This window comes from Triturus cristatus, chromosome 5_1, assembly GCF_964204655.1.
Source record: "Triturus cristatus chromosome 5_1, aTriCri1.1, whole genome shotgun sequence".
Taxonomy (NCBI): Eukaryota; Metazoa; Chordata; class Amphibia; order Caudata; family Salamandridae; genus Triturus; species Triturus cristatus.
Genome location: NC_140587.1, coordinates 717,956,549 through 717,980,525, shown reverse-complemented (window position 1 = coordinate 717,980,525; position 23,977 = coordinate 717,956,549). Strand labels below are relative to the sequence as shown.

General features: G+C 40.3%; 1 long non-coding RNA gene across 1 annotated transcript in view; it reads left to right on the top strand.

Moving 5' to 3' along the window:
• Nucleotides 1-23,650, top strand: part of LOC146831409 (uncharacterized) — a 33,832-nt gene extending 10,182 nt beyond the window's left edge. The window contains exons 2-5 of the long non-coding RNA XR_014961567.1: nt 177-246; nt 7,529-7,596; nt 10,001-10,114; nt 22,658-23,650. This is a non-coding gene — a long non-coding RNA (uncharacterized LOC146831409). The remainder of the gene's footprint in view (nt 1-176; nt 247-7,528; nt 7,597-10,000; nt 10,115-22,657) is intronic.
• The last annotated feature ends 327 nt before the right edge of the window (nt 23,651-23,977 follow it).

Sequence of the window (23,977 nt, the reverse complement as noted above, 5' to 3'; positions counted from 1 at the left end):
TGTGGGTCGCAACCAAGACAACAGGAAGCAGGAGGGTGCTTTTAAGTTTGGAAATTATTTATTTTGTTTTCTACAGTCTTCATAGTTGTGTTTTATTTTGTCAAAGTCTTTTCATAAAGTAATAAATGAAAAATGTCCCACAAAGTACCTTCTCTATGTTTTCTTCTTCTACCAAGGTCTGAGGGCTATCCGGTTGTTTCCTCACACATCTCACCACCAGGAGGAGGGCCTTGAAAAAACAACTAGGTAAGTATTGGTTTTAAAATAAAAAATAAAAAAAGCAACATTCTCTGAATTGTTTTTACTTTTCTTAATTTTTTGTCTTTTCTAATACTTGAGCAATCTTTTCTGTTTTCTTTTCTGCATGTTGTTTCTTTGATTTACTACCTTGCCTTCTTTTTGTGGCTAATTCATTTTAGGTCAATGTCTATGTTGCACTGTTCCTTTCTTATCCTAAGCAATCTAAATAATTTACCAACAAAAGACAACCATTTGTGTAGTTCAAGTGGAGTGGCAGCCTTTCACAATACCTTAGTGGCTACCTCAACCATCTCACTCTCAGCTCAAAAACTATCCACCCAGTTATGCTTACACACTTGCCTAGGCCACAGCCTGCCCTCACACAGTGGTGGGCTCTTGGCAGGTTCCACCACTGCTCCTTCCAGCTTTTTGCCTCCTCCTTCTTACAGGCTCCATGGCCCAACGTTTCCCAAATTTGTGTTCCGTGGGTTTCTATCTATGTCCTCATTCTCCTGCTCCAGTCAAGCATTCAGGTGTCTCTCTTCTGTTCTGACCCCTGCATCTGTGTTGGCATTGGTGTCCTCTTCTGTCCTTATCAGTACTCCTTTAGAGATTTCTCTCTTTTCATGTGCGTCTGTCCTCTTACTGCTTTCCTGCCTTGTCTTTCTTCTAGCCAGTTTTTTTTACTTAAACCCTCATCTAGTCTTCCTTCTATATCTACAGGGTTTATTGGGAGCTTTTGGGATGGTGTTCTTCTTAAAGGTGAGCCTAGTCTGCAACACCCTCCTCCCACTAGATTCCTAAAAATCTGACTGAAAATGTCTCTTGACCTAAAACTTTCAATTGTTTCCATCTTCTTTCTTTCTATTGAGTTACTCGCTCCTCACCCTCTATCCTCTGCATGCCTCCTCTCTCTGAACATAGCCTAATGACATTTGCATGATTGGCCACCTTATTCTTTATTAATTTATATATTTTCGCACATTTCCCAAACCTTATTTCACAGATCACAATTTCTCCTTCTTTTAAACCATATCTCTGCAACCTAGCAATACTTAAACTGCACATAACCGTCTGCAGCAACTCACATAGTCCCACTAATGATTACATTTAATGCCTAATAATTAAATATGTCAGAAAACGCTGGAATTAATGCATGGAATGGTTCCCTTGAGTCAAATCCCTATAACCAACAATAACCAATAAGCACTAGAATAACTACTAACATTGGGGACTGAAGTAGCATGTTATTCACCATAAAGCACTTGAACATCGTGTCAGGGGTATCACTAGATAAATGCAATTATACTACAATACAGTACCATCTGCTTAAACATTGTACCATATTTACCAACCCTCTTAGCATCCACACAACACCTGATTACACACCAAATGCAGCTCTTTTGTAAATCTTGTATGCCTGAAGTGGCCTTATCTGCATTCATTTCTATAATTTGTAGCTACACAATCTGAATATCCCTTGGAAGGTCCTTTACTGTCAATAATGATATCTATCAACTAGTAAATTTCTAAAGCGTCCCTTTCAGCCCTGTACAATGAACTTGCCCCTTTCTAGTTATGCATTCCTCTAGAGCCGACACTTAAAACGGAGCCTTCCTTTTACCCCATTCACTTACGTGTTGTAGCCATCCGTTCTTATTCAGGAACAGAATTGAATAACACAGATTGTGTTCCTTTTCCCAGCTATTGCCACTGATGAATGATAAAATATTCCTACTTGTCAGCCTCTGCTCTCGCAAAAATCAATTAGGTTTCACCAATAATTTGGGTCATGTTATTGTGCTAAGTATTATTAAACCAAGTTCTTATTTCCCACCCTTTACTGCATGAAACCTTGCTCAGAGGAGTAGTTTCTTTGCTATATGTTTGCATAATATACTTCAACGTATTTCTAGCTCGTTCATAGTAAACACGTAATTTAGCATTGGTGACACCACCATTTTCGCAGATTTGTTTCCACCATGTACATATATTCAGCCCATCCCACTCCCAGAGATCTGCAACCATCACAGGCAATCCATGTTGTCTTTCATTATGCTATTTAGACCTTGAATCAAAACTTAATTCTGGGTGTGATAATGGATGATGGCCAGAGTTCTGTTCTTCTCAGGATATATGTAATTATGCCTCAGCAAGTAGTGGAGCATACAAAAGTAAGAGTTAGAATGTTTACATTTATACCTTCATTCTTTTCTCAATTGATTGCATAACCTAAGAAGCATATGGCAGTTGTTTAAAGCCTTCTGTGTCTTGTGCAAGTATAATGTCGCTTAACACTTTACTTTCCCTCCTATGAAGTGTTCAAAATGGAGTTTAAACTCTCTTATTGCAAAGACACTACATTTTCACTTGACTAATCTATCTATCAATGTCCAAACCATTAGCCTGCCAACTGAAGGACTATATCTACTGTCTTTGGGAATCTTACTCTGGTTAATACCGACTGTTACACTGACTAGATACTAAGGTTATTTAGAGATTGGTAGATATGGGACATCTGTAGGCTTTCCTGTTTTCAGTTTCTATTTTTGGTGAATTCTGGTGGGGTTTCTTCCGTGTTTTCAAGTGATTTCAATACCTTAAAAAAACAGTGGTTATCAGTCGTTACACATTAAAAACTACAGAGATAGTGTTTTTCCTGTGTTTATGGAACTTTTTGCTATTATTATTGCTTGCTTTATGCACTGATAGTGCATGGTATATAGACAGTGTAAATGAGGTGCAAATACATTTTTACAAACCAAACTTATCGTAGTACACCTTACAAAACTTCCACAGCGAGTCTTTGGTCATGCACGCACGCTCGCTCTTTCCTTCCCATGTAAACTTTTATCTGTGAAATGGCCCTCTCAACATTGGCACTTGAGACAGGCAACGCCAAATTAGCCAGTATACAATTTGCTAACTCTGGCCACTGACATAGCTTTCCATGCCAATATTGGTGCACCTGAAGATTGTGATTCTCTGCGACAGGTTCCGCAACATATGCGTTGAACTGGGCGCATATGCCCTCAGAGTTATTGAAGCAGTCAAAAATGAGGCAGCACTTTTGAAACTCCGGACAAAATTTCCATTTACAGAAGGTATCTATAACTTGTGCAGAGTACCACAGTGTGGCTTTATTTACTTCAAATGCCATGGTTGGTGAAGGGTTATTTCTCATACATTGTAAAATAAAAGTTCCTGAATTGCTCCTCAACTTTTCTTTCCTTACTAAGTGGCAAGCACTCTAACATGGAATATGTTGCAGTGCCAATTATGCTGAACACTTGATAGACAAGGGTGTTTTCAGACTCTAGTTTTTTTATTATGTCCATTACAGCAGTCATGCTTTCCTGTAAAAATCTAAGAATGCAGTAGAGTGTCCTTTTTAAAAAAATCACTATCAATATGTGATCAAAGACCCTCACATTTCTTGCCTTTGGCATCATTACTCAGCAAAAGTTCTGTAAACAGATGCCACATGGATAATATAGAATTCAGGGCCTCTAGGACTGAGAAACACTAGCTAAGTGACACAGTTGGGATGACTCTTTCTTTGATGCCACACAAAGCACAAAATGAGAAATATTTGCATTTTAGTTTCCGTGCATAACAAAACAGTGAACCAGAATGGACTAAAAAGTCAATAGCATTCTTCATTAACTCTGAAGATTGTAAAGATGCATTCAGCATACCATCTAACAAGTGGCAAGGATCTCGTCCAGGGAAGCACTTCAGCTCAGGTATCGATTGTAACAGGTCATCACACAACTTTTTCATATACGTAGCTGAATCACTGCAAATACAAACAAAATCACTCCAATCTTTGTTGAACCTGGTAGGAACTTTTTGCAGCAGCATTCCAAGTGACACTGCTTTCCATGTTTTCCAAAAGTCTGGTGTAATGTTTTAACCAGTATCCCAGATGCTTTGTGACTGCACTCTTTTCACATATACCTGTCATCATACCTTGCATTGAATGTTTAAAGCCTGGGGTGTTTGACAAATCACCTACTATTAATAATGACTCACTAGTAAAGGGGGCTGATGTCTCAAGGGTTTTTACCCATTCTCTGGGGGTAAATGTGATGGTACATATTGGTAAAGATTCTTATGAAACCTAATTCTTTCCTATCAGTGAAAGACTCAAATGTAGCCACAAAATCAAATATGATTTTGATATTTCCTGATTCTCTAGTTTATAAAATAAATAGACAACACATAAAACATGCTTCTAACTCCTGTATCTTTAGACCAAAGACCACAAAACTGAAAAAAGGAAGAAGAAACAATATTTTTGTGAGATCCCTAAACAACAAAACTCAAACAGAATAATGTTAGACGAGTCTTTCATACTGCTACCTAATATAACAAAGTTACATTGTATTGGCCCCTTCAGGAAGAAATAAAAATAAAAATAAAAATGACTCTTTCACTTTCCTTTTCCTTTCTTTGAATGACATTTAGTTTGTGGTTGTGCAGGTTTTTTTAAATTGTTTATATGTTTACACTGGTGAGGGCTCTTTCCCTTCCGGTGGGGTTTTATCTGTTATTATAGGTTTAAACCTGAAGCTGAACAGCCCAGAAATCTGCCAAAAACTGGTGCTGTTGCCCCTATTTTGAATTTATACTTATGCCTTCATGGGTTTACACTTTTTGTGAGATCTCTCATTCACACCATGTACAATTTTGATTGTAACTTCCTCAATGAATAACATGTACATACCTTCTGGAAAGCACTCTGCTGCCCAGCTGGGTCTAGTACACGATATATAGAATTTTGAATACATAAATGGGGAGAGGAAATGGCCTAATGGCTAGGGCGGTCGCCCTCAAATCTTGGGAACCGGGTTCGAGAACCGGCAACGGCGCACAACATCCTGTGATTCTCGGCCAATCACTTAATCTCCTCATGCCTAACAAGAATGAATGTCTCCTTGTGTATCGCAACTGGTGATCATGTAAAGCGCTCTGATACCTGAGACCTTCTGGTCAAGTTTGCGCTATATAAAACTCTGGAAAAAAAATGAATAACTAAAACCTGCATCTCTCTTGTTGAGCAGGAGGTCCAACTACTTGCTGATGGTCACCACTCAGGGGTTCACAATGCAGTCAATTACGCTCTATAAGATGCCGTGGGTGGGACAGATGGGTGGAAAAAAATAGCACTTCAGGCAGAAGTGAGTTTCAGATGAATGCAGCACATTGTTCTTATTGGGCAGATCACTTATCACTGTCTTTTGAAACTATGTATAGTAATTTTTTCTGGGCACGAATATACTTAACAAATATATTTCTTGGCGTATGTAAAGTTAATCAGGTGCTTGCACTGTGTGCCTAAAGCTTCATTTCTATTTGTCTCCAAGATGGCTCTAGATTTTGTCAATACTAGATTACTGGTAGTGGAGTCGCATGTCACTTTTACATCTGTTGTGTGAAGATTGATGGTCTATTAATATACATGGTAGTACCTTATATTATTCCCTTTCTGATACCTTTGGCTTACATTTAATTTAAGGTAGTCAATTTCCAGAGCCATGCGACACCTAAAGATAATATTCCAGATGTATTTCAGGCTGTTCAGAATGTTTCTAGTGATGACGTTTTAAGTCTGAGTTGCCCACCACTGCAGCTTATGGATCTAACTAAGACAGAGTTTTGACGAAAAGCATCACAATATTCCCACAGGTTTATAAAGTGCTTTAAGAAGTTCTTGGAAGTCTAGGGTTATTTCTATTTTATCCAGGAATAGAATAGATTTGTAGCTGAGTGTTTTGACTAAAGAGAGTTGTGGAGAAACAATGCTTATTATACAGATAGAAATTCCAGAAACCAAGGTCACAATTGGATTATTCCCTTCAAAATATCTACCATATAAAGTCATTAACATTTTGTTACCTGAACATTTCAATGTTACAGGTTTTTCATCAAACCAGCAGGTTTCTCCTCTAAGCTTCAACTTTATTTATATAATAATTTCATATTGTTTAGCAAAGGCTTTGTTTTACCGTACTTTCAATAAGTAATCCTCAACAGTAGTGCTTGAAGTTTATCTTCTAAAGAACGTTTTGTATTATATCATAGACAATCATACTACAGGGTATCTCTAGAGATGTATAGTCCATCATCAAAATGCCAACATCAAGACATTTTTTGTATAGAAGAATTCAAATACACTCAACCACATAACATTGCCTACTGATCCTTAAACCAACATTCATAATTAGATAATGAATTCATAATACCAAATATTGGACACTGTTCTTCTGTTGCATTACTGAATGAAAAAATCACAACAAATGCCCAAGGACTGTGTCCAAATAGCTGCAACCCTTCAATGATAGGCATTTCTATGGATGAATAAATAGAAACACTTTACAACTACACCACCGCTTACCCTCTGATGTTTCATCAGGACCGTAATAATAGAAATACACATCAATTGATGAACATTCTTATCCATCACTGCCTCCAATTCCATTACTTTCACGCTTCACTCTGGAGTGCATTTAAGGATAGCCTTGCTTCCTTGCTTGTTATTGCTCATTTGGCTTGGAGATTCCCAGTGGGGTGCTGTCTGGGATGGCTGGGCCTGATGCACCTCCTTTTCACTAATGTTTCCTTAAATGAATGGGGATAGAATATACTAGAAAAGTGCCCCATAGCTCAAGCTGTACCTAAGGCATTCTCCTGTTTCTGTTTTTGGAAGACAATGTCAGATGTTTGGAGCCTTCATGTTGTGGCTGCTTATTTAAATCTGGAGAGAGGCATAACCTCTTTCTACCCTAATCTCTTCCACCACCCTACCATTCTCACCATATGGCTAATAGCAGTAAGTGCCTTCAGATACAGGAGTGACTAATTCCAGGTGGGAAAATGATGGGCAGTCTTGGAATCTGTTTCAGAGGCAAGCACCCTTATACTGCTGTCCCTGTTCTTCCTGGTTGCCTTGCAGGACTATCTGGTGTAACTCTTCCAAGGGTTAGCAGAGCCATAAATGCAGCACTAACAACTAGAAGAGTCAGGTGTCATGATATGCAGGTAAACATGGTCTCTTTCCACTGATTCTTCTCAACCTTTTTCTCTCTTTTTTTCAAACTCCCCTTAGTTGCCATAAAATACAGTGTGACCATCAGAGTAACTAACAGAGTAGCACACCAACCTAGCTGCCATTTTGCACATACCCTTGCACATCTGGGTCAGCAGGTTGATTAGGTTTTCACTCTTTGATATAAATGCATTCGTTGTAATTAACTGATGGAGTCTGTTCACTTTACAATTACAGCTCTCTTGGTGAAACGAGATCCCACTTCTGACCTCCTGCAACAAACACGTGGACACTATTGCGAAAAGGTATTTATTTTTATTGGAAGCCTGTTTAGCCACCACTAACAATGTATAGGTAATATAGTTGTTAAAATATGTTTAATGTATCTTTATTGCAGAAGGTAATTCAATTCTTTTTTCTCCTGAAGAAGATAACAATATGCACAAATTTGCCAAAATGATGGTTGACCTAGGCCTTAATGTATTTGTATTCTGAACACTCAAGTTTTTTTACCTCAGTGATTTCGTTTTCTATTTTCATCTTCTTGAACCTCTCTCTTTTAACTAAGAATGTATTGACTAACTGATGGGTTACAGCTATCTATTTCTTTTATCTGTCTCTAAAATATCAGTGTTTGCATCACAATGTCAATATATTTAATCACAATAATTTCGAGTTAATGCAGACACAGTCTCCATATATTTTTGAATTACCATTCATGCAATAAACACTCATTGTCTGATTAAAATAAAAACTGCACTGTGTAGCCTACTTACTTGAAGCTTCTCTACTTGATTTACACGTCTTCTGGTACCACCTCCTCTAACCCATGTAAACCCTAATCCAGCACTGTCTCATCCAACAATGTCATCTGGACTCACTCCTGTAAAGTCATATTGAACCTTGGACACTATATGATTTCATTTACAAAGAGGTTAACTTCATCCCATTATTCATTTGCCTGTAAATATAGAAATTGAAACTCCATCCTCATTAAACTTTTTTTATGACTACTTTTTGCTTTTTAATTTCCCTGACACAAGTAGAGTGAAATATAGTGTTTCAATGAGATGTGGAAAGAATAAATCAATGAATTACGATGGAAATGATGCCTTACTTCAGACAGCGAATGAATTGATATACATATACATTGCTACAACAAGTGTCTGACTACAAAATGGTTTCTGTGACGACATTAATTTTGTTTTAAAAATGAAGCCAATTTAACCTGCAGATGCCAAAAGAGACGGATGCAACAGCTAAACTCCATACCATGCGTAATACCTGCCTATCTCCCTTATGCTCAATATATAGACTACAAACACTATATCACACGTCATAGTCACATAGTTCATTAATGATTGTCATTAATGAATGTCACGAACAAAATGTATTAAAACGGACCTCCACAGCACCTAGTGTTTTTGTGTGCATTGTAGGAAGAGCAGAACCTGGAACCAAAAGAAACAAGCATTGGCAAAGGCAGTTGGTCTGGTGTTGACTGCAAGCCTTTTGGCTTGGTCAATGATTGCTGTGTTTTTTCCTGGTTAATGTAAACTTTGTTGTTGGGAAAGCTGCTGAGCCCTTAACAGTAAAGAAAAAGAAGACACTGGCTAAAAGAAAAAATATTTTTTGTCTCCAAAACACACCCTGCTATAGTGCTCCCTGACAGCAAACAAACAACTGCTTTGTTTGTGGAATCGCTCCTCTTCCACTGCACCATGCTGTATGCTCTAGTGGGCATAGGAAAAATATGAATGACACCACAACAAGCCAATGGGTGAAGAGTCTGGCTGAAAGCCCCTGTAAGTATGTACATCATACATGTAAGGCTAGTAAAATCAAAAGGTCTTGGGCCACGCCAGACCTACAAATGTGAGACCTGGAAGCTCCCCAATTCACTACTGATGTTGCAGTTAACAGAATTGGCCTGTGCTTAGGGAGGTTGTATGAAGAGGTCGGTGAACAATATTTCCTCTTCTACACAAGGCTTTAAAACTGATCAGTTTTATGAGAGAAATACACTATTATAAATCTGCTGAGTGAATAATCATTGAACTGACTGTCACTGAAATAGGCATTTTTTCATTTCTGAAAATATGCTCTAAAAGTAATACTTGTCAATTAATGGAGACAGGAAAAACAACTTCAATTATTAAATATCATTCTTTTCTGCATCCTTTCCATTAGATTTATGTAGGCTTCTAAGTTTCTGAGAGCTGAACCTAAAAGTCCCTATAAATTTCTTCCCTTAGAAAGCTTCCTTTGCGTCATGGCAATTACCCGTTCATGGAAGGATTTCCCCCTGTATTTTGGAACATATGCTTCAATTGTTTAGGCATGTTCTGTAATTTTAATTTTCAATTGTCATGACAGCGCCTAGGCATTTCAACAAATAAAATCGAATGTCTTGTTACAGAAATGCCGAACATAATAAAAATGCTCTTGAAATCTGATTTACATCTTGAAGAGACACTGGAATGAGAAAACAGGGCCTTACAATTTGTGTTACACTTGGAGTCGGAGGTTATGGGATCAATTCCATCCAGAGACCAGCTCGATGTCCATTTGAATAAGCGCATCACAGATAGATTTGAGAGCATCTGACAAATTAGTCTATTTATTAACTGCAATTTTGTTCTATGTGGAATTATAAAAACAATGCCGCGATAGTTTAAAAAATATACATATTTATTTGCATTTATACAGTTCTGCAGACCATGTGGCGGTTCTATGCCTCTCAATATTGTGGCAGGAAAGGGGAACAAGCATGCACGATCCTCCTTGAAAAACACCGTTCTACGTTTTTTCTGAAATGAAGAGGTAAGTTTTATTTTAAGTATTATTTTTCCTTTCCTTTTTCTGTGAGTTCGTTCTCTGACTTTTGCCCCAAACATGTCTGCTTACTAAGAGCCTGAAGAATGTCCTATGTCCTCTTTAACCACATCTTGTGTCAGTTTTACAAAGATGTCTGAAAATGTTCAGCTTTCAGACTGTGATTCATTTCGACCTGACGTTACTCAAACAGGCCTAGGCTACCACGCCCCAAGCACTGATAAAGAAGAGATCTGCTGCAGACTGTATGACTCACAGAGGTAAATATTCACAGCTACACCAAACAGGACTCTCCGACCTTGTTATGAGAATGACAAAGAGGTGGCAAGAAATACATTGGTTAAGAATTTCTGCCTTGGGAGAATGGGCACCAGGGGGCTCTCCAGAGAACAGCGTGTTCGCATTGATGAACTGTACTGGTGCTAGTGACACCAAAACACACCTAAGTACACCAAGGCACTGCTTAGGGGTGGAGACGTGACCAGCTGCCCTTCACAGAGCTAGAAGTCTGGCAGAATAAGGCCCTCGCCGCAGAGCCACTAGACTGTAGCACAGGGCCGGACTGGCTGTAGAGGGCGGGCATTTCCCTGGGATGCTGGAAGGGTGGGGGCTGGTTTTGCAGCACGGCAGTGGTGGTCGGTTTTGCAGCAGTGGGGCCGGTTTTGCAACGTTGCTGCAATTTCGGCCTCCAGTGTCAAAAGCAGGAGTGCCTCACACTTGCACACACCCCCACCTCAGGGGTGGTCGGGGACGGAGGGGGGTACTGGTCTCACAAAATTGCCAAGGCTGCTTTGGGTTCCCAGTCCGGCCGTACTGTAGCGGCGGCTGTAGAAACAAGGAAAAGTGATGCCCTGTAACTGTGTGCCTCCAACAGTGATTCTGCATAATACCGAGGTTGTAAGGCCCACCCAGCAATACTCATAAACGAAAGAGGCATCAGCAGAGTTTCTCTGGACCGAACTCCTGCAACTGAAAGCCACTTGGGATTTCTGTGTGGTGTGCCAAAACACAAAGGCCTGAGTTACCCACCAGGAACTACACTACTAACAGCCTCAACGGAGTAACAATAGTGATCGCTGAGAGGAACGCCAACGCTAGTGTACTCTTCCTTCTCTCAAATGCCTGAAACGACTAGTTGTGTGGCTAGTGAAGAAAGTGAGCGATTCCCCTCCCTACTCACAAAATTGCAAAACAAACACAGGAGTCTTTAATTTTGGGGATTGATGTTGGTTTGGAGAGCAGCAGAAGCCACTGAAATAAGGATCCACTCCTTTGTGGAATTAATGTCAATAGCCCTCTTCCTACCAACAGGATAATCCGCTGAACACAGCCAGGCTGCTTTCCATGCCTCATGTTCATCCATCTACCCATGTAGGAGACGAGTGTATTAATCTCCTGGGAGAAGCCAAATCGGAGGAACTGCCAGCTCTGCAGACTTCTTGGAAACTCTGCTGCCTTGTCTACCAAAGCCTCTCCCAAATGACACTGGCCCTGCACTTTAGAGAGGATGTAAGAGGATCTGCTCACTTCCTGTGAAATTTGTACCACCAAGAACTCACTCCCCTGTGGAAAGCTCAAGAAGACTTAGAGCAATAGTCTGCTTCAGTGGGTTTATAGGACAACAGAGCTAATCTAAGCTATGCTCACACCCTTTTACACGGAATTCCACTGGCCTCTCAACAAGGTTTAAACATTTGAAAATGTGCTGAAAAACCACATCCAACAAAGTGCCTCATTTGATGCTTTTGTTGAAGGAGGGGATGGCATAAGCGATCACTGCAGACCTCTGAAAAATGTAACCAGCCGGAGGCCACACCAACATGCTTCATGATGATGCATTCTCACTCAAGGGTGATTGGCAGATCAAAGGAACGAGTAAAGGTTAAATTCATGCCAGAACTAACCACTCTCTTCTGGACTGGATGCAGTTACCAAACACTCACTAATGTTTTTTTTTGGTGGGGGGGGGGGTGGTTTATATAGCGTAAACTCGACTCGAAGGTATCAGAGCGCTTTACGTGAGCCACATTTCCGTTCATTTTTGTAGGCATGGGGAGATTAAGTGATTTGCCCAAAATTACAGGATGTTGAGCATCCCTGCAGACTCCAACCCGGTTCCCCAGCTTCGAGGCTGACTCTCTAGCGATTAGGCCACATACATCCTTGCTACACCATATGCGCACTAACCTACTGAACTTAGGGTAGGGTCAAAATAATATACATAGAAAAGCATAAGCATGAGTCCTTCGTCAAATTGCTGCACAGCCTGCCCCTTTATTCCCTTACTTACTCTTTTGGCTAACATGTCAGCACAACCAAAACCTCTCGGTTTATCCAGCCTTCAGAAGCTCATGCTCCATTAATTTGCTGTGTTCTCAACTCCCTTCTGTGGCTTTGGTACTCCACTCACAAGTTTTAATTATTTTTTAACTCTGCGACTTTCCTACGTTGCCACAGAGTTTTGGCTCGTTCTTCACTCCTACTTTTCCCTCACTTTCCATTTACAAGTTTTAAGTATGGACTTCAGCAGTCATCAATCGCCCTCACCCTCATGTAGTCCACCAAGAATGGCACCCTTTTCCCAGGCCTCTGCCTCCTCATCTGGAACGTATGTATAGTCTGTGCCACCCATGATCAGCACTCATGGGCAGATATTCTTTCCCAGCACCAGGACATGCAAAATAAACATACTGAGTCACCATTCAAGAGTTACATTTGTCATATTGGCAATCTATCCCTCTATCGCTATATTCTGTAATCTTCCTATGTAAATTCAAGGCAGTCGAGTTTCAAGCTCCAATGGGGCATAGGAGGTGGCCAATACCTGTAAGCAGTAAATGAAGGAATGTGCAGTTCCTAAAGTAAAGGAGAGTCGAGGAGAGTTCAGGTCTCTTATGGATTGCCCTCACACACCACGGAGGATGTCATTCTTCATCATAGGGCGTTTTGCTCCTCGTCGGGCCGGCGCTGCAATGCCCGACAGGCAACCGCGGAGGGGCTCTTTGCCGGAGATCTTTTTATGAAGCCGTTGGGTGTGTGAGGGTATGTAGACAAGGTAGTGAGTGAGTGGTGTGAATTAAAATAGGTCTGGAACTCTCCTAATTAATGGATTTTCTTCTGAGGGTGTACTAGCCTAACTAAAAATGAGTGAGCCCTGTCTGGAAGTAATGATCCTACAGGGTCTGTCTATTGAGGGTGGTCAACATGTTACTTGCCTTACAGCCCCTAACGGGTCTAGCGGCAATTCGTCAGGACCGGTGTATTAAAAGTGAGAGAGAGCAAAACACATATTCTAGTTGGGAGTACATGTGCAGGACCTGGGTAAAAAGCTCCCAGTTCCTCTTTTTGAGAAACAATACCTGTAAGCACCAATTAGGGAAGGCAAGATATTGTGCTTGGTTTAGAGCATGGCAGACAGGTGCTCCATCGCAAATGTGGCTGGTATCCTGTTCCCCTTAGTACAAGTACATTAGAGTATAATGCATTGGATGGGATAACTGTAATATCCGCAAAACATTAAATCAGGCCCACAGTTTCAATGGGACTGGGAAAGAAATAGTTTGCACGTAGCAGTAAGAAAGAAAGCTTCTGCATAAAAAAAAATTATACGAAAAATATCAATTTGTGATTTAGTGCTATTTAGCACACATTGCCATTTCTAAGTACTGTTAGTAACTAGAGTTTACACAAATCATTAGGACTCTCTAGTGCTACACTTCTGTCCATTAGGTTGGTCTCCTCTTCCTTTGCCTATATCTGGCACGCTTTCATCAGCTTATGCATTTTTAAACAGGCTTTGCTTGCCTTCCTTGAATCTGCTTAAGTTGATTATGACTGTTTGGGCCTTGGTATGATCCACCTCCCATAGTCAATAACTAACCCAATCTCTATCACCATGTCCCCCTTCACAATTGCCCACTATCTTAATGCAGAGCTGAACCTGGTGAGAGCCCTATTGCTGCAATCCACTCAGAATTTTAAAACGCATTGTACCCACCATAATCTGGACCAAATCATCCCAGTGAAGGTAGACACCACTACATGCACAGCTATATCCCTCTCTCCTTAGCCTCTTTCCAAGTTTAAATTCAAATACACTTTGAATTTAACATTCTGAGCTGCCTTTGCTATACATGTGCAACACAAAATCACTTTCCACATAGGCCACATTATTCACATACCTCTCCATCCACACACTATTGCTTAAGCATTACATCTCTCACTCCTTTCATTTAACCACATGCTAGAGATGCAGCAAGGCAAACACAATAAGAGGACAACTCTGGTCATCATGCACAACTCTTTCCACAAATGCCTCACCAGAAACCCACAGCCTTAAATCAAATCACACCCACAGAGTTGTGTGCTAACCATCTAAAAATGTGCATTGCTCCTTGTCAGGTGTATGAAACACTACATTAAAGCAATCAGTCAGTTGATTTATAGAGCACAGCTAATCACCCGCTAGGGTATCAAGGCGTTTGAGGGTACAAGGGACTCATTCAAAGTTTTTGGAATTCTGGTAGCTCTGGAGGGGAAGGCTGTCCCATGGCTTTGCTGCGAGATAGGCGAAGGAGTTTCCTCTGCTCGTGCTTCTGATGATGCGAGCAGTGTAAGTGAGCGAGATGGAGGCAAAGCGAAGTTGTCTGGAAGGTTGGCAAAAGTTCAGGAGGTGGTTAATGTCAGTTGGCCCGAGGTTGTGCAGGACCTTGTATGCATCGGTCAGTAGATTTAACTGAACTGTGAGCCAGTGTAGCTCACTGAGGTGGGGGGTGATGTGGGTCTGCTGGGGAAGGAAGAGTGTGGCGGTGGCGTTCTGAATGGTCTGTAATGTCTGGAAGAGGTGTGTAGCGATCTCTGAGTAGAAGGAAAAGCGATAGTAAAGTCTGGTGTGATGAGGGCTTTAGTGAAAATGTTTCTGGTGTTCAGGCAGAGCCATTTGATGATCTTTAGCATCCGCAGAGTAAAGAAGCAGGCAGAGGAGACTGTTGATCTAGGATTTAATGCTACACTTTCTGTCAAGGATGATGGCAAGGTTTCTTGCTTGGTCTGTTTGGGATGGTGCTGGTCCTAGCTGTGTGGGCCACCAGGAAGCATTCCAGGGTGAGTTGTTGTTGCTGAAGATCAGTACTTTCATTTTGTCAGTGTTGAGCATCGGGCAGTTGTTTCGCATCCAGTTGGCAAAGCTGGTCATACAACTGCGGAAGGTGGTTCGGGTGGTGGTGGGATCCTTGGAAAAGGAGAGGATGAGCTGAGTGTTGTCTGTGTATGATATGATGCTGAGTATGTGGGATCTGATGATGCTGGCTGGGGTAATCATGTAGGTGTTGAACAGGGTGGGGCTGAGGGAGAAGCCCTGGGGGACACAGCATATGATTTAGTTGGGTTTGGAGGTGAAAGGTGGTAGGTGGACTTTCTGTGTTCTTCCAGTGAGAAATGAGGAGATCCATCTGAGAGTGTCAACTTGGATGCCAATGGTGTGTAGCCTGGCAGTCAGTGTGTGGTGGAAAGCTGCTGAGAAGTCGGTAAGGGTCAGGGGAGCCAACTCTCCTTGGTCAAGAAGGGCTCAGATGTCGTTGGTGGCCATAATCAGTGCTGTCTCGGTGCTGTGGTTGCTGTTGAATTCAGACTGTGAGGAGTCAAGAATGTGGTTCTGCTCAAGATACTTGGTGAGTTGTTTGTTGATGGCTTTTTCCAGGACCTTGGTTGGAAAAGGGAGTAGGGAGATGGATCTGTAGTTCTTGAGTTTGCTGTGGTCGGCTGACAGTTTCTTGAGCAGGGGTTTCACCTTGGCGTGTTTCCAGTTTTTTGGGTAGGTGGAAGTGGTTATCGGGGTGTTGAGCAGTAAGGCAAGTTTGTGGCTTATTCTGTCACTTCTGTGGTTGAAGATGCGGTGTGGGCAGAGGTCCGTGTGGGTTTCTGAGTGGATGGAGTTCATGATGGCAGCAGTTTCTTGGGACATGAGTAGGTTCCATGTGGTGAGTCGGTGGTCGGTGCTGGTTCCGGTGTTGGTTAGTCCGTTGAGGAAGTCTGTAGGCTTGGGTTTGAAGTTTGTGTAGATATCTTGTCGTTGAAGAAATTGGGGAAGTTATCGCAGAACTTCTGGGAGGGGGTGATGCTATTCTCTGGGGGCTTGGCGAACTCCCTGACGATGTTGAAAAGTTCCTTGTTGTGGTTGACGCAAGACACAATGCGGGTCGCAAAGGCGTCTCTCTTCCTTTCCTTCAGTAGCTGGTGGTAGAGGTTTAGGGTGGTCTTGAAGGAGGTTCTGTAGTTGTTGTCCTTACTTGTGCTTCATATTCATTTGTGTTGTTTGCAGATGGGTTTGGCCGCTCTGAGTTCTTTGATGTACTAGTTGGCCTGCTTTGTGGATCTTCTGTGGTTGTTGTTTTTGATGGGGGCGATCTTCTCAGCGCAGTATGTGATCCATGAGTTGAAGTTCTTGAACCTTTGTTCGGGGTGTGGCGGTGATGGGGTTGGAGTTATTGAGGGCATCAGTTCATTGGGTCATGGATATTTTGCTCCAGCTACAGTGGGGGCGTTCGGCCTCATGTCGACAGTGGTAGGAAGGCTGTGATGTTGAAGTGGTTTACGTGATTGTCGGTCCAGGTAAGTTCAGTGACGTAGCTGCACTTTATGCGGCTGCTGGAGGTGAATATCGGGTCCAGTATATGTCCTGAGTGGGCTTGTGGATGAGTTGAGTGAGTTCTATGTTCTTCATGCTTTCAAGGAGGTTTGTGGTTTTGGGTCGCTGTAGTCATCAAAGTGGAAGTTGAGGTTGCAGAGGAATATTAGGTCACTGGAGTCTGTGGTGAGTGGTGCAATGAGATTGGTGATGGAGTCGCAAAAGGTGGAGCAAGGTCCGGGGGGGCTGGTAGACAAGGGTGCCTCTGATGGATGACTTGCTGTCAGTTTGGATCCTGATGCTGAGGTGTTCCATGATCGGGGTGGGGTTGTCCGTATTGGTGGTGCATTAGATGGGCTCTTATGGCAATTCCTCCTCCGGGTCTGTTGATTCAGTACCGGGGGATGATTTTGTAACCATCTGGTGTCGCTGTGGTGAAGTCAGGGTTGGACGACAAAGGCTTGATCAGGTTTTTGGGAGAAATGCGATATTGGATGCGAGAGTGAAGATGAGGTCCAATAGCTCAGTGGCGTGTTTGCACAGTGAGCGTGTGTTGAGGAGGATGCATACAAGCTGGTGATGGGTTGCGGTAGTGGCGAGAGGGGACTGCATGGTGGTGGGTGGAGTGATTGCAAGCATGATGTTGCAGGTGAAGTTGTATTGGGTGCAGGTGAAGGGGCCTAACATAGTGTGGGGAAGGCACGGCACCAGCATTGGCTGTGAGGTCCACGGTTTCAGACATGGAGGTCAGCGGCAGTGTAGCTGGGGATGAGCAACCACAATAAAATACAATTACAATTTCAATTCGATAAAGCCACCTTGCTATGGGTCTGACTGTTAAGACTCTTCCTTTGTGAAGAAGATGATATATCAGAAGATAGGTGGGGGATAAGAGTAGAGAAGAGGAAGTTGGTGAAAGGTGTAGACATTGGGAGAGGATGTGGCCTATCGGCTAGAGCGGTGGACCTCGAAGTTGGTGAACAGGGTGCGAGTCTCGGCAGGGACGCTCAACAATGTGATTCTGGGCTGATCACTTAATCTCCCCGTGCCTACCAAAAAAAATGAATGTGTCCATCTGTAACGTAAGTGGTGCTCATGCAAAGCGCCATATACCTTTCGCCCGAGTTCGTGTTATGTAAAACTCTAAAACAAAAATAAAAAAAAAAGGAGCAGGCATTCTGCTACTATGTGACTTAAAACAAAGAGGAATTAAACCAACTGAAAATCGTTCGTGAAGTGGTTCCCCAGTACACAATCCATACCATTTTACTGTAAATTTAAAGCTAACAAGGAACCATCAAGTAGATGTTTTGGATATTTTTTTTTTCTTTTTACTCCCGTTGAATGATTGGTTGAATAGAGAGTGGATATTGGAAAGATTTACAGTAAAAAACAAATTGTATATGCTGAAAGCATTGTAGTAAACTCAAGTAAAAAAACTCGCTGTATCAAGTCCCACAGTTCTGGGCTGGACAAGATGGTAAGAGATGTACTTATTTATGCTGGTAAATGCCAGTAAAATGAAAAGGAGGAAAAGAAAATACACCACAGCCTAATCAAGCCATTCATAATCTTGCAATAACTATTATAAATTAAAGAATAAGTAAAACATCATAAATATTTTTATTAGAACAGCACAGGTGCTTCGGAGTTGACGGGTATACTTAGAAGAGGTATAGAAACCCACTTGGTTTTAATGTAAAACACAGGAAAATATTATTCTTCCTCAAAGCTTCTACTGGCTTTGAACAACTGTAACATGAAGACAGAGTTTAAGCCTAAAAGGGTGACTACAAAAATGTAAACCAATGATAAAAGGGAAAGAAAAAAAAAACATTCATTGGTAGATTAAAGTACTGGACCTTCAGCCTTTATACTGAAAGAGGACTTCGTTTCAAACAGATGTGGACAGGGAATCAGGCAAAATCCATTCACTCGTGGTGCAAGAAATCCAAAGTAAACTAACTTCATACTTTTTTTGATTCAGAACCTTAAAATTGCAAGTGGTATTGAAATGATTTGGAGTTGAGAAACACAGCGAGTGGCGCAAAAGAGGAAGAATTGCTTGTATCCTTTTAGAGCAGTTTTCCCAAACTGTGGGTTGTGACTCAATGGTGGGTAATGAGCTGATTTTTGGTGAGTGTCGTGAAAGTCAGAGCAATACATAAAGATGCCTTTAAATTCTGTGTTCAATTTGTCACATTTGCCGTGATTCAAAGAGAAGGGTCAAATGTCAGCTGCTTTATTATTTCAACATGGGGATTTGTGTTTACTTTTCTTTCTCTGATAGCAAATGAATTTTTGTGACAAGGTAGGATGCTGTTTTGTTGCAATACACAGCAAAATATAAATACCTGGAAATTAATTGTACGCATCAAGCAGTTAGGTCAGCAAAACTGAAGCACTTCTTTGTAATTCTGAAGTGTGCTTGAAACAGAGTTTAATAGGCTCAAAACAAACCAAGACATTTACTCGGTGATGCACAAATGATAAATATTCCCCAAAACACAATTTCCAAACTTTATCACACTCATTAACATTTTTGTGATATATACTTTTGTCGGTAAAACTGTAGGTCTATGAAAATTCAGGGGCGATTTTAGTGGAAAATGTGCTGTTTGTAAATGGCAATACGCAACCACATGATGCTTTAGTTACATTAAAAAACCGCCCCGCCTCATGTCCATGAATGGTAGGTGGATTGCAAAAGTTTGTTGTTTTTAAAAGTAGGTCATGGTTCTAAAAAGTTTGGGAACCACTCTTCTAAAGTACAGTTTGAGTACAGTTGATTTGAAATACTGTGGGGCTATACACAAAGGTAAAGTCACACATGAGTAAATCTACATGTGTACGTTTACCCTTGCACTTTTGAGTAATTGTACTTCTTTTGGCTATTTATTATATACAAGTGTAAATTTTGTCAAAAATGTAGACTTACATGTCCCCAACCCCTGAACTCATGGAGTGAAGCCTATTTTACACGTGCAAAGTTACTACTTGTAACTTTTCACATGTAGGCGGAGCACTCAGCCACCGGGTTGGAGATCCACATGTGAAAAAGAATAGATAAAGTAAAAAAAATAATCAAACTTAACAATAAAGCTGTCAAAATATTTTCAAGTTAAATGTTTATGTAAATTAATTTAAAAAATGTATTTTAAACGTAGAACAGAAATAAAGAATGCTACAGTATTGTTGACTTAATTTTTAATACAATTTTTTTAATATCTTAATTTAAATACAAATTGTGTTATAAGATTTAAATAAAAACAAAAGTACAAAATTGATATTAATTTATTATGTAGTACTAATTATTTAAAGTTATGCATACAATTAACTTAAAATACATTAACCATTGTTTTAAAAAAAAATTATGTTTACATTAAAAATGAATAAAATGTTATAATAAACCAATATGTTAGTGTTATGTATATTTATTGGGGGTTTTTTACATTAAATTACATGTATTTATCTTTTTGAAAAGTTTAAATAAATTATTTTAATTTATCCATAGTTCCCATAGGTTTTTTTTAAGTCCCAGCTGCCATTATTTTTTTATGAAAGTGTGTTGCAGTACCAGTGGTTGGCCAAGGAAGTGTTGGGCTTACTCCAGCTCTTAGCTGGAGTACATTTACAATTATTTTAGTAACTACAGAAGTGCAGCTTGTGGAAAGCAATGGGCTTACTCTTTTGTGGGTGGGTGCATGGACCACCTTAAACCCCTCCCCTCACCCCCCTTAACCCTGTTTTACTTCCCCTACCCCCTTCCATTTATTCATAAATATTCCCCATTTTCCAGGCGCTCACTCCGTCCCCCACGCAGTTACTACTAAAAGGTATACCTACGTGGGCGGAGATCTTTGCAGTTGGGGTGGAGATCTCCAAACATAAAAGGTAGGAGAGGTGGAAGCATAGACCTCTGCCCATTGCGTAATGAATAGCATTTTGCAGTATGTTGCTATCACTATTGCAGTAATACCAAATATACTACAAATGCTGCTTGTCAATAGGCTCCTAAGTACAGGTACTGGACAACAGAGAAAGAGTGATTGAAAAACAAATGGTGATGCACAATAGGATTGTGGATAAGAGGGTCTGTAGTTGGGTTGTCTAAGGACTGAAAGTGTCTGGAGGCCAAAAGAAAGGGTTTGCTAACCTAAGAATAGGGATTACGTCTGTAGAGATGGTAGGGGAAAAGGTGGTTTGCTGAACAGAATGTAAAAAAGAGGGGTTGAGCTTATAAATATAGGGGAGGGGTTAATAACATTAGTGAGTGTGTTCCTAATGGCAGTAGTTTTGGAGGAGAAATATGAAGCATAGACATGCTAAGGAGGCTGTAGTGGGCAATGGTGCTTGGAAGAAAGTGGGCAGTTGAAGGCGTGGGATAAAGATTAAGGGTTGTGTTGAGAAAGAATGAGGTCCTTAAAGTAAACTGATGTTGCAGCACTAACAACAGACACAAGGGCACTGATGGCCTATTAGTAACCATTTAGGTAATTGGGCGTTAGAATTTCCTCCGTCTTCGGGGACGGGGGCCCCTGTGCGTTTCAAGTCAGTGAACCCTGTGAGTGATTCGTGGAAATGGGCAAAATGAACAGGATACAAAAGGGGTAATGCAAAGCCAAGGCTTATAAGGAATTTGAAGATCATTAAAACATTGAAGAGAAAGGAGAGTTGCCAATTGTGCTGTATGCTGTCTCGATATGCAGAGATCAATTTTAGTGAGCCATTTACTTGAGCAGTAGAACTTAATTGGTGTGGTGCTTAGAGTTGGGCCGCTTAAGGTCATGTGAATTAGTGAATGACTGAAGAGTGATAGATCCAATGATATGGATGATGAGTCAGTGAGGTAAAGGTCAGTATGAGTACCAGAGGTTCAGCGTATGAGTGAGTGTGGAAATGAGTCTGCTGGACTGTGATTGGTTGGCTGAAGAGGTTTTCAATTGATTGCTATTTAAGTTTAAACTGAGCTCACCAAGGAATATGAGCGGGAAAGAGGCAGGTAATGGATTTAAGAGGATTTAATCAACTGCAACAAAATATCATCTGACAGCAAGGAGGAAATAGTATAACAACAACATGTGTGTTTTGATGTGTACTAGGGCACTGGCTCTAATGTAGATGGGGAGAAAGGTGTAATCGTGAGAGATCTGTTTGAAGTAGGTAGACAGCACAACACAAACACTCCTGAAAATCTGAAGGTGGTATGTCAGAGCAGATGAATTAGAAAGTGTTCAAGGTGCAGTCATAAGGGAATTGTAATGACATAAGCTGCTCCGCCACCTTCCCTTTTTTCAAGGTGGTAATGAGTGATGGTGGCATGATCAGTGTGGTGTATGGCAGATGTTGCAGGTTGTCTGGCACAGAGGTTCCCTGTATGATTTGCAAATGTGACGCTGACAGGCTTTTCCACACTGAACCCCAACTGTGTTTCAGGATGTTAGCAAAGAGATTTTGCTGTGAAGGAGAGGGGAATAGATGGACTGGATTACTTGAGAAAAGAACAGGAGTATCGTGAACGTCTCTGATTCAAGGTCTGAGACAGTTAAGGGTCATCTGCCGTCTTAGTCTCTTAAGGAAATGCCCATTGAACACTATGTGCTGAACAGTACTTAGTGCACTCAGTTTCACTAGCGTTCTTTAAGTTTCTTGACATTTTCCATCCTTATGGATGGAACTGTTTCTGTCTAAAGTCTTTTTCCTAAGGTCTGATTTGTTTTGTTCTATGCCCATATTTTTTCTATCTTTGACACTTTCTGTTTGTTTTAACATTATCATTTATAGCTTCTTGCGATACAAACAATGCTTTCTGTCCTATAAGTTTTGGTTTTGGTTCTCTGCAGATGACATACTGGGAACTCTGTCTGGTGGATCAATGTGTGCACTAACCTTTCTATTCTTTGCAGGTAAAGTGGTTTCCAGAGGAGGCACATCAAGATAAGGATGCTTTGTTCCAAAGAGCAGAATGTGCAGGAGCACAAATAAATGGTGATATATCTCGGGTTCTGAAATGAAGGTGAGTGTTAAGTTCATATTTTCTTTCTTCTGCTACTAACTGTTGCAAAGCACGGAGTCCAGCTACAGCACGTGGCTCGATGGTCACTGAGATCACACTGGAAATGTATCTGAATCCTGTATGAATCAACACAGATGCTTCTGTGTATCATTAACCATCTCAAAACTGGGTTAGCATATCTGGAATTAGAAACCATAAGAGTCATTTCTGGGGGCGGTGAGCGAGGTAATGAGGTATTTATGTTTTTTATGTTTTCTAAGTATCTATCAGAATTGTATAGAAGTGGTAGCAGTGGAAAAGTCCCTTTTCAAAGTATCCTAAGAAGAATATAGTACATGGCCAGGATTTTCTATTGTAAACTGACTGGTGCCTGTATAAAATTAAACCATTTTTGAATAAAAGACAATAACATTATTTGTCTTGAGACTAGATCATAATATGTGTGTGTCGCTTCATCCCTCCAGAATAGTTTTTTATGGCGGTTTACAAAGGCACACAGGGAGGGAGGTAGAATTGCAATTTAAAGCTCCACAACTTTGCAACATATATACATAAAAAATATAAAATAATATTTTTCAATGTAAAAATAATGTAATATTAGAATGAATGCATTGCCAATTTAAAATGTGTATAACTAATATAATATTCAATTACCCTCATTTTTTCAATTTTTTTTTAGACTACTACCAAATTCATCAATGAACCTTCTACTTTGAATTTAAAAATTGATATAGAGCTCTACAAACAATAATACTTTTAAACAAATTAATAACGAAGATTTCATCTTAAAAAGTGTCATTTTAATCAATTAACATAAATATAGCATTATAAACATCCAGCAATACCCAATAAACCCGAAAAGGGAACTTAAAACATAACACATAAATAAAAATAGAAAAGTAACTAAGCAGAAAAATAAAAGCTATAAAATTCTACAAATGGATCAATTAAAATTAATTAATATAGAACTATTTAAAAATGTACCCTACTAGTACTCAAATAAATCCAATATCTTCAAAGAGCAATTTAATATATTTGAAAATTTACAAATAAGTAAAAATTTAAATATATAAAACAATTAAAAAATAAATTAACTATCAAATATATTAATAAACACCTACCTAAACAATCTACCAATAAACACAACAAAAATACATTACAATAATAACTTTAAAGCATGCAAATACTTTTACATTATCATACATAATAA